This window comes from Macrosteles quadrilineatus, unplaced genomic scaffold (genome assembly GCF_028750875.1).
Source record: "Macrosteles quadrilineatus isolate MER2022 unplaced genomic scaffold, UCM_ALF_1.0 Scaffold_6__1_contigs__length_79288215, whole genome shotgun sequence".
Lineage (NCBI taxonomy): Eukaryota > Metazoa > Arthropoda > Insecta > Hemiptera > Cicadellidae > Macrosteles > Macrosteles quadrilineatus.
The window spans coordinates 69,909,920-69,926,874 of NW_026542599.1; the positions used below are offsets into that span (position 1 = coordinate 69,909,920).

The 16,955-nt window shown below is 34.7% G+C and overlaps 1 pseudogene; it reads right to left on the reverse strand.

The window, feature by feature from the left end:
• LOC128996296 (sodium channel protein 60E-like) overlaps positions 1 to 16,955 on the reverse strand; it is a 320,829-nt pseudogene that overhangs the window by 8,283 nt on the left and 295,591 nt on the right.

Genomic DNA, 16,955 nt, shown 5'->3' on the forward strand with positions numbered 1-16,955 from the left:
CGTAGTTGAATAAGTCACTCTCAGAAACTGTCAAAACTCAAATTTCTCCACTATTTTCTGATACAAAGTGATAGTCAAAGTGTGACATGAAACATGCTTTCACAATAAGTTGTATTTCAGTTCAGCTTGGCTAAAAAATTTTTGAAAATATAGGGTTCAATTACGTTGAGTTACTGTTTAGCAATTCTATGCAGTAACTGCAGCTGTTTAATTCTAATGGATGAGCACATCTTCAGGAAATGCTTAAGAGTCGGCAGTGGTCAATCATTTTTCATTGTTGACCGTCAGATGCCAGGCTAAACAGCCGTTGTCCTAGCGCCGATATATTTTCCTTGTAAATTGCTTTACGGATTTTTAAGACTTGTTTTAGAGGTTGAAAAAAATCACATTTTAAGTCAATATATTTATATAGTTTGACAAAATAATAACAATAAAAATTTAAAAGTAGATAGCATATCACAACCACGGTTTCAATAGAGTTATTGAGATTTTTTGCAACGTTTTATCTTAATAAACAATGTCCTAATATGCTTCAACCCTTAACATTGCTGTTATGGGCAAAATATCCAACATGGCCGGGAGTCCTGCCGACTCTAAACTCGATGCGTTGATTTAACAATGTCGAAATGATGAACTTGATTGTCTTATGTTAAGTATTAACCTGATATCATCAATAATTTTAGCAGGACTTCAATTTAAACACAACTGTAACTGAGACAATTAGTAGTAAATAAAATAATACATCCATAATTTGGTAAAACCCGACACATAAAGTTAAGCATTCCATTTATAATGTTGTCATATAGCAAAAGAAACAGCTGTAGTTTCATATTACATAGGATCGCTCAACAGCAGCCAATGTAATTTTGCTAATTTTAAGAGTCTAGAGGTCAAACTACCATAAAACTCGGGGTATTCAACAAAAATCAATACGTAATACTAAAATCAGTGTACTCTATTGGGGACTCAACTACTTTAATGTTTACTGTCTGAATTTATAATATTTGTTATTTATAATCAACAGCTGACCAAGCTTTAGTGACACGGGACGTCTAATTCTATCCATCGTCAATACGCTAAGTTAAACATGATCTCTTCCAGTTTCACTCGACTATGTTCATTGTGCAGTGTGAGGGCTGGTGGGGTTGAGTGGACGTGTTGAGACTCACCTCGTCGGTACGTCGTCTGGCTCCTCCTCTCCGTTGGCCTGTGTGCCGGTGAGCAGCAGCAACGGCAGGTTGAGCCACATGGTGCCGAGCTCTGAGATGTCGCTGGCATCACTGGCTCTGGAGGACTTACGACTGCTCGCTCGAGAGCCGCGGTGAACGTGGAGGAACGCTGACAACTTTCCTGTCGACCAGAGGAGTACAATGTTACAAATATTGGGGAGTCTAGATTGTAACAGTTTTGTATTTAGGATTATACAGGGTGTTTCTAAATGATTGACAAGGGATAAGCTTTTTAATTGGTTTTTAACTTCCAAACTCACAAATCGTAAAAAAAATAGTTTTGTTAAAAATCTAAGAGTGTCCAATGAGAGCTTCATCCTTCGTAGCCGATAAGAAAGTTCTTCCCAGATTTCATTTTGAATTGGGCCACCAAATTCCATTGCGAATGCATTTTGCTTGTGTATGTTCATGCTGTCCAAAATATAGCTTTAGGGCAATTTATTTCAATTATAACATAACCAATGTCATCTATAGTCTCAGTACAGTATGTCGTGTCTTCATTTGAAGGTTGTCAACACAATAAAAAATAAAAAAAATTAAACACATGTACACCGGCCAAAAACTAAAAAGGGAGGTCACATCGGACAGAAACCAAGTCTAAACTCGCAGGCAAAATGTTGGTGATTGAGTATCCTTTGTTTCTTACTCCTTACTCCTCGAGTTAAACTGGTGTCATTTAAGCTATCCCCCTCCAGTATTTTAATTGATATCATGAATGATTAGTTGATTACTAGGTATAGTTTAACTTGTCCTACAGCAACGTTTTGGATTTGGTAAATGTAGTATCTACACATACTAATCCTCCCAAGTGAAATTTCTTGAATTTGTTAAAACAGCTACAACTGTTACACCAGTCCTGTCACAACTCAAGGAGCTCAGTCAGCAGTAAAGGAATACTCCATTTTATTCAAATGGTTTTCCATGAACCCGCTAAGATAGAAATAACGGTCAGGTATGGTGAAAATTCATCTAATCGTGTACCACCAACTTTTAGCAGTAATGCAACCACTTTATATTTCCAAACGTTTTTCAGTTATCATTCCATTGGATTAATTATTTATCATAGATGTTATTACTTATGTAACGGATATCATAATGTGTATAGAACTCCATCTATTTATTAGAACCACCCTGTATTTTCCAACATTGATGCACCACCGGTTTAGGGATCGCTCAGGTTCAAATTTCCTCAACCAACAATGAGTTTAAGCTATGAATACGCTAATATGAATATTAGTTATATATATGAATATATAAATGAATATATGAGTTTAATATGAATATTTAAGCTGAGAAACAGTTACAGTTAGCTGTAAGCTGAAGAGATAGCTGTTGTTTTTCTGGTTATGAAAGCTAGATTATTTTGCATAACGAATTCTAAAAATTGTTGCCTAAAAAAATTATTTGACGATTTTTTGGAATTATATAAAAAAAACATGTCAACTTAAAATAAGTAGGCTTATGTTTATTAGGTGTTTACCAAATTTAAGAGTAAATAAATATAAATTAAAATTTTTTTTTTTTAGGTTTTACAAACTATAAACTCTGATCATGTGATCTGAATGACAGTTGGTCTCAAAACTTTTAACAATTTGTGTACATAATACAAAAAAACTTTCTTAAAGCCAAATCTATTCTGCTTACAGTTAGTTACAATATAAACAATGAAGGTCTAAGATATAGAATTAGCAGTAAATTTGTGCGCAATTTGAGGGCGGTAGCTTTTCAGCCTTGGGACTTCACATAGTCATATATGCAGTCCTGAACTACTATTAATTCAAAGAGCAAAACTTTGCTTTTCAATTAGGCCAGTGTTGACTATACATAAAATCAAAGCTACTACAGTGCAGTTGTTTCTACAATAGAATAATCTCTAGGGTCAGTTCTGAAGCGTTTACAACTTGTTTACTCGCTGTTCGGCAAATACACTACAAGGAACGCAAGTATACTAGAGGACGATACTGGGATTTTGTATGAGGAGTGAAGGAGTTGGACAGAAGTCTGTGATAACGTGACACGTACGTAAGTTCTTACCAGGGGCTTTGTAGGCATGGAAATAAACAGTAAGAAATATAAGTGCAGGTGATCTTAATCTGACGATCATCCAATGTGAGAGATTTTAAAATTTAAAATAGATTTTAAGAAAAGGTTTTCGTTGCAATCATGCGATCTCAAATCTTTAACGTGGTTGTGTTAACTCTTTGACACCACAGGTATGCAACACAATCTTTTGGGATAGTAAACACGAATTAATTTAATCCTACAGCTTGTGAAAATAATTCTCTAGTTTTATATTGCTTTTACCTATTTTAAAAGAAAAATTTCTCAATAGATTTTGGACAAGATTTAGTAATTTGACTTCGAATTTTAAAATAGTTAAATTTCTAACTTAGTCATACATTTTAAAGTTAAAAACAAAATAGTTGACCGCAGTAAATTTTTTTTTTTTTTTTTGTATTGAATTAAATAATTATATGTACCTACTACCCATTACCCCATCCGTACTTGGTTACCTAACAGATTCCATAGTAATTTTGTGTTTAAAATTCAGGGGATGATCTGGAAAATGTTTTCAAAGGTTAAACATTTACCTCTTTATATGTTATTTTGCAAAACTTAAAAAAAAACAACATAAATATAAATTTCTTTATGTGGTTCCAATGTTGAAAACTTAGTCAGTTTCACTTTTAATTTAATCTAAAAGATAAACTTCCAGAGTCAAAATAAACTACCAAATTTTGGTCTTCAGGAAATTATCTGCCGATAATCCTGGTGCAGCCATCCAAAGAGGAAGATTTGACAGTTCATTGTTAGTTTGTTGCATATTAGTTTCACTATAGCACGTTTGACCAACTATTGTATCCCTATTATATTTTGTTTTAAAGATTTATTTGAATGTTTTAAAGTACTGTATTTGATTAGCTCTTGCAGGCTGGGTGATTGTTTCACTTACCTTGCCATCCGCCCGGACTAGAGTTGTGAGTATTCTCATCTTCAGCATCCTGTTGTTCCTGCTCCTTCTTTCTTCTGCAAGTTTCAACATGTACGTTACTCAAACAAGTTAGAACATGAAAGGTAAGGACAGTGAGTTGTAAAGGTATTGGAATAATCCTAAACCAAGTAGCACACATCGTTGGCCCAACGTTGGGAAATGGTCGGCACGGTTGGGAAATGGTTGGCAGAAATTTTAACGATTTGCCAACGTTGGCCCAACGGAAACTGGTATTCGTTGGCCCTACAGAGGAAAGAATTGTTGGGCCTTCGTTGGGTATTCGTTGGGTTTAAGTATAAAACATTATAAAACGAATTTGAACAAATTGATTTATTTAAAAGTACATACATGTTATGGCAGCAGAATATAAGACAAATATTGTAAAAATTTGGATCAATAATGAATGTAGTCAGATGATGTTGTGATACACTAGATACAGTGGGTAACTCCTGCTTAACATATAATAATTATTATAATTAATTTTTTTTTTTATATTCTTTAACTTATTTAAGGAAGTTTTTAATAGTTATAGAGATTAATTAATTATATAACAATCAATTAAATAACAGTAGCCTACTATTCTAATGGTAATTAAATCATCTATATTCAAATACTAGTATCCTTTCCAACTACCAGAAAAACAATTCAGCTACTTGAGGTCTAAACAGATTAACAGAATCATATTATACTGTAGCATCAAAAATATTTGAAGTATTAATTGTGACCATTGCACCTGTTGGCTACTCTTCACCACTTGAAAACACTCTTAATCAACAAGCACAGTTAGCTCAGAGGTAAGGCGTGAGGCTCACACGTCGAAGGTACCGGGTTCAAGACCCGTCCCGGCCAAGAAAATTTTATTTCGTTTTATTTTCAAAATAAGTTTTTATCAACTATTTAATCAATTTACTCAACTCATAATTATGCTTTGCATACAAAATCTTTATTATTTTGTGTTTTTTATGTTTATGCCCAATGGGATGGTTGGCCCTTCCGCAAAAATTGGTTGGTTGGCCAACCGTAAGACTGAGTGCCAAAACATACCGTTGGCCAACGATCAACAGAAACGTTGGGCCAACGATTTGCCAACGATTTTTGCTACTTGGGAATATACGTCTAACACTTACATTTTGATAAAATAAAATAATAACCTTATCCAACCACAGTTGTTGGTACAGTATGACGGCTAGTTCGTTCCTTAGAACTTCATCAGGTCATTTTGAATGCAACCACATCATCAATGTATTTAATACATTGCGGTATGTCAATTAGATTTTCTAAGAAAACTGTCACAATCACAAGAAAAGATAGCTAATGAATTGCCATGTTGATAAAATAGTTAAAATGGAATATAAATTGATAAAACTGATTAAAACTGTACAAGCACTGTCTTATTACTGCCACTGACAAAATAAAACTGACTGAATCATGATGTTTCTTCTTTTCTTCAGTGCCACCTGTATTTCATTTTTTTTGTTCTTCTTATTTTATACTTCTTTGATTCGTAACTTGATTTGTATATGTATAAGATTTTTAAAATATAGTCCGGCTATTTTCACCAAAATGTGTGGTTGTAATATTGGGATTCAATAGAAGTAAATTCAACCAAAGACAGAAAACGTACACTTTTTACATGAATTATGATTCACAAACATGGAAATTTTCCTATAACCATTTTATGATTCAGCATTCAGCAGAAGATAGGTGAAAGCAAAGATTTTCAAATCAATGACAATCTGACTTCAGCAAAGAAGGTAGCAGACAAACTTACATTGTATCTTGGAGGTACTTCATCAGCTGCAACATTCACTTCTGCAAGCTGCCCACAACAACCTAATTCTTACGATTGTGGCATCATCACATGCTGGGTAATTGAATCCCTTGTTGAGGATTTGGTCACTAGTAATGAGCTAAATATTAAGTTTATTCAAGAAGCTAGTTTAAGCGATATAGAACTAATTGAGAGACGGTCACTGATGGCATATTTCCTGTTACCTTCACAGTTCAGCGACGCTATTTTGTATTCTACAATGATTAAGAAGAGGGATAAAGAATACACATCCTCAGTCACTAGGGCTGAAAATAGGAAGTCCATCATTCAGCCCACGGTAATCCCTAAAGAGAAGAGCAGCACAGCTGAATCACACCACTGGGTTAAAATTAAACAAAAAAGTAATTCTTACAAGGGTCCTAACCAACACATTACAGAGCCTACAACTGCAGTGGAAAATAGGTTTAACATTCTTGATGAATTAGATGACAGTTGTGAAGTTCCTGATAACATTCAAGAAAAAAACCAGACCAATACCAGTAAAATAAATCAAAAACAAAACAAACAACGCAGAAATCCACACTATAAAAAAACAATCACAAGAAAGTCCAAACAGCTATACCCAAACTTAAAGCTAACCCTCTGCTCGGATAGCCAGGGCAGAGGAGTAGCTAATAAAATTGAAGATCTAAGCCATGGGAGAATCAAGGCTTTTGGTTACGTAAGAGCCAACACCACGTTAGCCCAAGTCATTGACTCTACAGCCATTGAAGCCTCCACCCCTGTGGTTATCATTGGTGGAACAAATGACAGCCTAAATTGCGAGTTTGGCGATATCTATAAAGACCTAGAACATAAACTTAAACTCAAAAGTGAAGAAAGAACCATCTTCATCACAACCATACCTATTAGATATGACAAGCCCCTAATGCATCCTATAAATGTTGATCTATACACCGTGAATCATTACATCGAGGAACTAACACGGAGGATGGATAATGTTTATTTGATTAATCTAACCCAGCTTGAGCGTTGCGACTTTACAAGACATGGTCTTCACTTTAGCAGTCGAGGAAAGGAAAAATTGGCTGGAATCATCATTGATGAAGTAACAACCTGGGCCCGAAACAAACTAATTACTACTAAAAAGGATATTCAACTAACCGATGCACATATGAGCGATGTAATTAATAAATTTTGTCATGACCCACAGGTGGCCTTTGCACACTGCATATCTGCTGATTTCAGTGATGGAAAGCAAATGAGTCAAGGAGTAGCCAAAGTCTTCAAAGCTAAATTTGGAAAACCATGTGAAAAAGATTTCTGTGCTAAAGATCTAACATTTCAGAAAACTAAAAATGGAGCAGCAATTTATGGATTGGTAACGAAACCTAAATATTTTCTTAACTCAGGGAACTACAGCAACTATCTTAATAACTACAACCAAGCCTTCAAACAGTTAGAACAAGATTTCAAAAACAAAAACTTCAAGAAATTAATTTGTTCTCCTATGGGATGTGTGCGGGATCGCATACCTCCTCATCACTTTATTGCTAATCTTAAAAAATTCTGCAGCAGAACTGGTGCATCCATCTTAATTGTCACATTTGATGAAACCTCAACAGGAAATTTACGTAATGGACTGACACACCCAGTTTTTGTACAGTGTCTCCGAGACCTAATAATGTCATCTTCACACTTGCCCCTGACTTCAGCTGCTGAGGAGTCTCCTACAACACCTAATGCTCAACCAGGACCTGCTCCAACCAACCCACAACCTGCACCTGGCACTACCCACCACCAGCCAACTGTAACAGTTGTAGTTGACCTCACATCTGATGACCAATCATGTTTGCAGTCCACTGTAGTTCCTGGTCATCTTGCCTATAGTGAAATAGTGAAAGTGTGTGAAAAAAAGCAGAGCAATAGTGAGAGTGTAGTCCAGATCATTGGTAACACAGAGTCTAGTGATAGTAGTATTGATTCAGATGTAAGCCTTGTAAATACTAATGTTGAAATCCCACAGCTTGTAAATAGTAATGTTTTTTTAGACCATTAGATAACTACAATAACAGACCTACTAGAAAAATCCCTTTTAAACTCTCAAGTAAGTCATCAGACAGACCCAAAATAGCTAAAAGTTTTTCAAATCTACTGTTATTTCATCAAAATGTACAGCACCTATCATCCAGATTAGACATCTTAAAAATTAATCTCACAGAAATCCAACCTACTGTTTTGGCAATATCTGAACACAAAATGACAGAACCAGAAATATCAGTTTTTAGTATTCCAGATTACAAAGTTTGTTCATATTTTGCTAGATCTATAAAAGTGGGAGGTGGAGTAATGATCATGATAAAAGATAACATTAAAAGTAAAAAAATCCTAATACCTGCTGTTGAATCTCTATTAGAAGAGAAAGAATTTGAGTGTTGTCTTGCTGAGGTCTCTTTCGCTGATTTAAATTGTGTAATAGCTTGTATATATAGGTCTCCCAAAAAATGTTTGATTAAAAATTTTCTGAATAAATTTGAAAGTTTGTGTAGTATTTTAAGTAAACGTTTTTCAAATATAATTTTAGCAGGGGATTTTAACATAAATGTGTTAAATAAAGATAGAACATACAAAGATTTTGTTAATATCTTAAAGATATATAATTTGTCATACTGGGTAAATTTTCCAACAAGGATAGATGTAAATTTAAATTCACAGAGTGCTATTGATAACATTATAAGTAATATAGAGAATAGAGATTGTAAAATTACAGGTATTGTAACTTGTATTTCGGACCATGATGCTCAACTCTTTGAAGTTTCATGCTCAAACAAAAACAGTAAAAAAATAACAAAAAAACTAATAAGGAAATTTTCAACAAATAATTATGATTTTTTTGAGAAAGAGTTATTGACAGAAACTTGGTTAGAAGTCTATCAGGCGCCTATAGATAAGAAATATGATGTTTTTTATAGTATATTTAATCATTATTTTAATGTATTTTTCCCTAAAACTTTAACAGCGATAAATTGTTTCAAAAAAAGTAATTGGATTACTGAAGAAATAATATGCAAAAAAAGACAGATTAAAGAATTAGAAATTTTATTTAGATTAAGTAAGAATGAAAGTCTTAAAATAACCATTAAAAAGTTGAAAGCTGAACTAAAGCAATGCATTGACAAGGAAAAAAAAATGTTTTTTGATAGAAAAGTAAATAATGCAAAGAATAAAGCAAAACAAACTTGGAAATTAATTAACTCAGAGGTAAACAACAAAAAGATTTCAAAATGTAACATTGATATTTTGAGAGATGGTATATTTATTACTGATCCTCTCCAGGTCAGTAATAGTTTCAATGATTTCTTTGTGTCTGTGGTTGATAATTCTGTTCTTCCTAAAATTCTTCAAGGAAAAGGTAGTGTGGTGCATTCTCAGCATTTAATTTCCATTAATAAATTCAAATTCAAGCAAATTGATGAGAAAGATCTTGAAAAATTAATATTATCTTTTGAAAACAAATATTCTACTGGCTATGATGATGTTTCAATTATTACTGTTAAAAAAGTTCTTCCTGCTATTTTAAAACCTCTTTTACATATAGTAAATTCTTCTCTCATTTCAGGCATTTTTCCTAATAAACTCAAAATAGCAAAAATTATTCCAGTTTTCAAAAAAGGGGAACCAAACGATGTTTCCTGTTACCGACCAATTTCACTTCTTCCAGTTTTTTCAAAAATCTTAGAAAAAGTTGTTTTTATACAATTGATGGATTTTTTAAATGAACATAACTTAATGGATTCAGAACAACATGGATTTCAAGCAGGCAAATCGACAGTCACTGCAGTTATTGAATTTATTGAAAGTATAATAAATGCAGTGGATAAGAGAGAAAAAGTAATTGGCATTTTTCTTGATTTAACAAGGGCATTTGATAGTGTATCGCATGAAAATCTTATCGACACTTTATCAAAATTAGGTATTCATGACAAAGAATTAAATTGGTTTAAATCCTACCTATTTCTTAGGCAACAATATGTTGAGATAGAACATTATAAATCAGATTTCTCAAGTAAATATAATTACATCCAAAAGTTTAATTCACAGATGCAGATGGTCCGCCATGGAGTTCCGCAGGGGTCGGTGTTGGGGCCCCTCTTGTTCCTAATATACTTGAGGGGTCTGCCGGACTTGATGCCTGTGGGCGGGGCGGCCTGTTTGTATGCTGATGATACTAATATTACCATTTGTGGAAATTCAGAAGAAAGTATTGAGGCATCATCATTGGCCAGTCTCTCCATCATAAAAAAATTCTTAGATAGCAAAAACCTTCTTTTAAACCCTGAAAAATCTAATTTTGTATCATTTTCTACAAAACAAAACAAAAACAAATTAAATCCAGACATAATCTTAGAAGATTATAAATTACAACAGGTAGAACATACAAAATTTCTTGGTTTAATAATTGATAAAAATCTTGCCTGGGACAAACATGTTGATCATGTTATCAAAAAAATGTCTTCAGGAGTATCTGCTTTAAGACAAATGTATAAAGTTTGCAGCTTAAAAACATTAATATCAATATATTATGCCTTAGTTCATTCTAATTTAGCTTATGGAATCAGTATATATGGAGCAACTACATCAAAAAACTTAAAACGGATTTTATCGTACCAGAAAAGGGCAATTAGGGCAATGTTTAATTTGAAAAGGAAAGATTCGGTAAAACATATTTTTACCGATCTTGGAATACTAACTGTTCATGGACTATATATCTTGGAAACTATTATTTATGCAAAAAATATTACAAAAACTCAGGTATCAAACAAAATTAGTCATAATTATAACACTCGTTCTCAATCTCACATTGATAGACACAATCTAGAATTTTATAAAAAGAAAACAAAATTCGCAGGAAATAAATTTATGTCCCATCTTCCAAAAATACTTCTAAATGAAAATGATACAAAAAAGTTTAAAAATTGTCTGAAACAGTATTTGATTAAAATTTCCCCTTATTCTCTTGAAGAGTTTTGGGAGAACAAATAAAATAAATATTCTGTCTTATTTTTAGTTCTTAAATGTAAAACATTTTATTTTGTAATATCTGACTCTATTCCTGTACAATTGTACTTACATGAATAAAGGATATTTTGATTTGATTTGATTTGAATGCAAATGTACAAACATCACTTCTCTGTATTTACCTCTTGTAGTCTCGGAACGCTCGCTGTATTGTTCTCGCCGCCTTATCTTGTCTCTTCCACATCCTCGTTGAGGACACAATCTCCAGCTCCTTTCTCGTTGGGAACTGCTTCTTGAACTTGATGTCCATCTGGTCTTGCAACTGGAAACACAAACAATATAGGTTTTCGATACATGCATCGTCTGCAAAACAGATTATACACCCTACCTCCTCTTATCGTGCCTTGAAAACTCAGTACCTAAATTTTTAGCCTGAATAACCATGCCTCTTCAATTGGGTTTTTGTATTTTGTTGCTTGAAGTGTTGTACCAAGTTAATGTAATTTGTTTTTACCACATTATTGGTTTGTTTAGTGGTCTCACATCATTCAGATTTTTAAAGAAGAGACTGTTTATTATCGTTATCAAATATACAAACACATGTCCTACCCACCTTAAACCATGGCTTATTGCTATTACCACCACATCTGTGTTTATCTCAACTCATCAAACGTGGCTCAGGTTTTTGCGATTTATATGATACAGTAATTGATAAATGGCAGCAGTTTCTAGTTACAGTAAAACTGGTAAAACCTCCATAACAATACAAACAAATAAATTAACCAACAGGAAAAATAACAATCGATAAGTTATTTCTGATAAGTGTGAGTTTTAACTGTTTTTGCCAAAAAGTTCATCCCACTCCATTCTAAACTCACCCTGCATTAACACATTCGATGCGGCGGGTCCACCGGTGGACCCCGCGCGTCTCAGCTGAGGAGCGGGGGGTCTGCCGGTGGGGGAGCGCGCATTGCATTGTTTGCCGGATCAGTGTGGTTCAGCCATTGTCGGGGGAACGTTGTAATCTTTACCAGCCTGTAGCTTATAATGCGAGCTTTATTCTGGTGTAGGTTGGTACAAAGATTTCCCGTAAAATCCCGTCTGGCAATGCTTTTGTCCCGTTTTCGGGGATTTTCTCAGTTCGAGCCGTATTACAAAGACTCTGGTTATTGATCCAGGCAGTGCTGCTACCTTTGGGTGTTTCAGTGAACTACGTCCACTTTCGGAGTAACGCAGAACAATCACCACTGCTCTTTTGTGATTCGTCTTACTGAGATATTTCAATACCAATAGCGATCGCTGATTCAGTTAGCGCGTCGGGGCTCCGCCCGGGCCTCGCCGCAATTGGCGAGCGCCTGTTTAAAGGTTTTCAGCAGCGAATGTGTTAAGAACCTTAATACACACCGAAGGTGCATTGTTGTCTTAAGTTTTAAAACTAGTAGTACATATTTTATAAAAAAATACAGTGTAAAGTACAGTAGCATAATTAAAAACTCTAACTTACCTTCTTGAACTCCTCAGTCTCCTCAACATGTCCCAAAACGTGTTTGACGAGTGCATGAAGGATGTCCAGGCAGTGGATCTTGTTGCCTCGCGCGATCGGCAGGTTGAAGCTGACCAGCGCTACGATGTTTGGCTTGGGGATGCCCAGTGGAGGGTCAAGACTCGCGATGAAGTCACTCAACTGACCGAACCTGATGAACTGCGTCGCGTGCGGATCAAACCTGCGGACAAGTTGATTTTTGTCACTCCTTCATGAGATAATGCATAGTTTTCAACAATAATATTGTATCTATCCATCATATCCTTAAGAGAGAGGGGATAACATGTCAGCTGTCTAGTCGTGTGTCACATCGGCTCCGGGAAATCAGTGCAATATATGAGTTAACTGAACATTTTGTGCGAACATTAAATTTTGTGTTTGTTTGTGTATGAGTGCTTGAACGTTTCCAGTAAGTACTATATAACTATCCACCAAATTAAACTCACAATCAGTTAATTACCTAACCTAGTTAACAGGTTATAATCAGTGTTCCGGGTCGAGTCCAAGGTCACGTGACACGCGCCGCACGCCGACTAGTTCAAATCACGCCGCGTGATGGCACCACCAACCAGAGCTACACGCAACAATAGCTCCAGTGACATGACTGTCGATCAGAAACTCGATTTATTGTTGACAGATATTGCTGATATAAAGAATGACAATAGAAAATTTAGTGATGATATTTTAGGAATTAAGCAAGATATTAAGGACTTGAAAACTGATGTAAATGAGTCAATCAACTTTTGCAGTGAAGAGATAAATAATTGCAAGAAAAAAATTGATGAACAAGAACAAAAGCTGATGCAGTACGAAAATACAATAGAGCGTCTATCTTCCGAGAACCAACTTGTGAAGAAGGAGTTAATCGCTGTTAAAAAAGCCGAACGCGCAGCAGAGCAGTATTCACGAAGTAATTGCCTAGAAATACGTGGAGTTCCGTACGTTGAGAAAGAAAACATTATGCATATAGTGAAGAGAGTGGCTCGTGCGCTGAACTTCCAATTAGAAGATCATATGATTGATGCCGTTCATCGTCTTTCACCGAACCTCAATGACCCTGAGGTGCCGAGGGGGATTATAATCAAATTCTGCCGGCGCATCGACATGGAGATGATGAGGAGCAAGACCAGAGTGAAGAACGGCTTCTCAGCAGCAGAGCTAGGCTACAACAGCGAGAGCCAGGTGTACGTCAACCTGTCACTCACTAAGGAGACCATGGACCTCTGGAAGGCGACGCGCAAGTTTAAGGAAGACAAGGGCTACAAGTACGCTTGGATAACCAGTGTTGGGAAGGTGTTCCTACGACAGAAGGATGGTGCGAGACCGGTCCACATCACTGAAAAGGCCGACCTTGACCTGTTAAAATAAACCTCAAGTATGTTCCTATTTATGTATTTAAATCTAATATAAATTTAAGCATGATATTTATTCATTTTGCATGTTTTCTTTTGTTTAGTCTGCATGTGTATTATAAAAAAAAAATGGAAAACAATAAGGTTGTAATTTATTATCAGAATGTTAGAGGTTTAAGGTCCAAATTAAATACTTTCTGTTTAAATTTATTAGAGAACTGTTATCCAATAGTAGCACTCACTGAAACTTGGCTTACACATTCAATAAGCAGTTCTGAACTTTTTCCAGACAATTATACTGTATTGAGACGTGATAGAGATGTAATGCTTACAGGGAAGAGTAGGGGTGGTGGGGTTCTGTTAGCTGTAGATGAATCTATTAATATCCAGAGATTAGTTGAATTAGAAACGGGTGGAGATAATATTTGGGCTAGTTTAAAATTTACTAAAACTTTTTCTGTGATATTAGCTGTAGTTTATTTTCCACCAAACTCGCATGTTAGTTCTTACAAATCATTTTTTGATAAGTTGGATTCATTTGTACGTAGACAAGAGCATATAATAGTAATAGGGGATTTTAATCAGCATATTGTAGGGTCTGGATATGATTTATCTAAGGGAAATGAGACTTGCAAACAATAAATGTATTATTGTAGTTTACATAATTTGGTGTCAAAAAATAATATATTAAATGTAACTGGTAGGACTTTAGATCTAGTTTTAAGTGATATAAATAATTTGACTGTTGTTGAAGAATCTAATCCTATTGTAAATATTGATGGTTATCACCCCGCGCTGTTGTGTGAATTCCAGATGGTACGGAGGGTGAGAGGGGGGGATGCAGACCTCAGTGCCGACACCACACACACATACACATACGATTTTACAAAAGCAGATTTTCTTAGAGTTTACTGTGACATCTGGGACTGCGACTGGTCTGAAATGTTTCAATGTGATGATTTAAATAACACTTTGGAAATTTTTTACAGCAAAATACATACAATTCTTCACACACACGTTCCAGCAAGACGCCCCAAATACCGACCCAAACATCCCTCTTGGTTCTCGCCCGAATTAGAATTGATGATAAAAAATAAAGAAAAAGTTCGCAAACGTTTAAAAAATTTTCAAATGAACCATCTTCGAGATCAGTACAAACAATTGCGTTCTGAAATAAAATTGAGAATAAAGACAGATTATGATGCATGTATTACAAATATCGAAAAGAACTTGTCTAATAACCCACAATCATTTTGGGGTGTTATAAAGAAGTTGAGAGGAGCAAGTGATAAAGGTCCATGAACTATGCAATATGAAGATAAGGAAATTGAGGGAAATGATAAGATAGCTGAGGCACTGGCTAATTACTTTCAATCTGTTTACCAACCCAACGACCTTGACCTTGACGACCTTGTAAACCAGGCGCTTTGTTCGCCAGTTTTGGAGAATGTCAATTCATTGATTATTTCTGAGATTGGTGAAGTAGAAGTTTTAAATGCTTTGAAAAAATTAAAATCAAAAAGGTCATTAGGTGCAGATAACATTCCACCTTATTTATTAAAGGGCTGTGCTGATGTTTTAGTCAAACCACTTCACTTCATTTTCAACCTCTCGTTGAAAAATAACTGTTTTCCAGATATTTGGAAGATTGCAAAAGTAGTACCAATTCCAAAAAAAGGTGTTCAAAATGACATAAAAAACCACAGACCAATTGCAGTTGTATCTTCTCCAGCTAAGGTCTTTGAGTGCATATTATACAACAGATTGCTCGGTCATGTATCCAATTTTATCACTCCTCATCAACATGGGTTTTTTCCGGGCCGATCAATTAATTCGAATTTAATAAATTTTTCACAGTACGTTATAAATTCTATTGATCAGAACATTCAAGTTGATTGTGTGTACACCGATTTTGAAAAAGCATTTGATAGAGTTAATCACTTAGTGTTATTGTCTAAGCTGCATTACTATGGCCTCTCTGAGAACACATTAAGATTATTTTCTTCATATTTATAGAAACGTAAACAGTATGTAACATACAATGGTGCATGCTCCAACACATTTCTGGTGGACTCAGGTGTCCCCCAAGGTTCAAATTTAGGGCCTTTATTATTCATAGTATTTATAAATGATATAACCAGGTGTGTAAAACATAGTAAAATTTTAATGTACGCTGACGATTTAAAGATTTTCAAAAATATTAACACAATCTTGGATTCTCAACAGCTACAAACTGATATTGATGAACTAATTGCTTAGAGTAAAGAAAATATATTATTTAATGTTAAAAAATGTGCTGTTATGAGTTATACAAGGAAAACTACCCAAACTATTGTAAATTTTCCTTATTCAATGGATGGTGCTGTCTTATGTAGAAAGTCAGGATTTAAAGATCTTGGTGTTGTTTTCGATAGTAAATTTCTATTTGCAGAACACGTGATGAACACTTGTAAGGCAGCTTATTCAGTATTAGGTTTCATTCATAGATCTTGCAGCTTTTTAAGAAATTTAAACTCAGTAAAATTATTATTTTGTTCATTGGTGCGCTCACGATTAGAATATGCATCAGTTGTATGGTATCCTCATCAGCATTATCTTGTAGACATGATTGAGGCGATTCAAAAAAGATTTTTAAGATTTATGTATTTTAAAACATTTGGTCACTATACATTCAACATTTCATACCACCAGCTCTTGACCATGTTTGATATGACTAGTCTCAGTGACAGAAGGAAGTTGGCCGCCTTATCTTATCTACATAAACTGGTGAGCGGTGTTCTGGACGATAGTGACTTGCTGGGACAAATCAATTTTCACGCAGCACTCTTGTATTTACCCCTCGTTACTCTCGTACCAATCTTGGATTCAATTCTCCACTAAATATAATGTCTCGCACTTGTAATGCATATCAGTTTGATATATTTCACTTATCACTAAAAATGTTAAATGTCTGTTTGTTAAATAAATTCAAACTTTCTTATCAACTTTAATTTATAATTTTTCTAAATAGTACATATTTATTTGTTATATATTTATATTATATTTATTG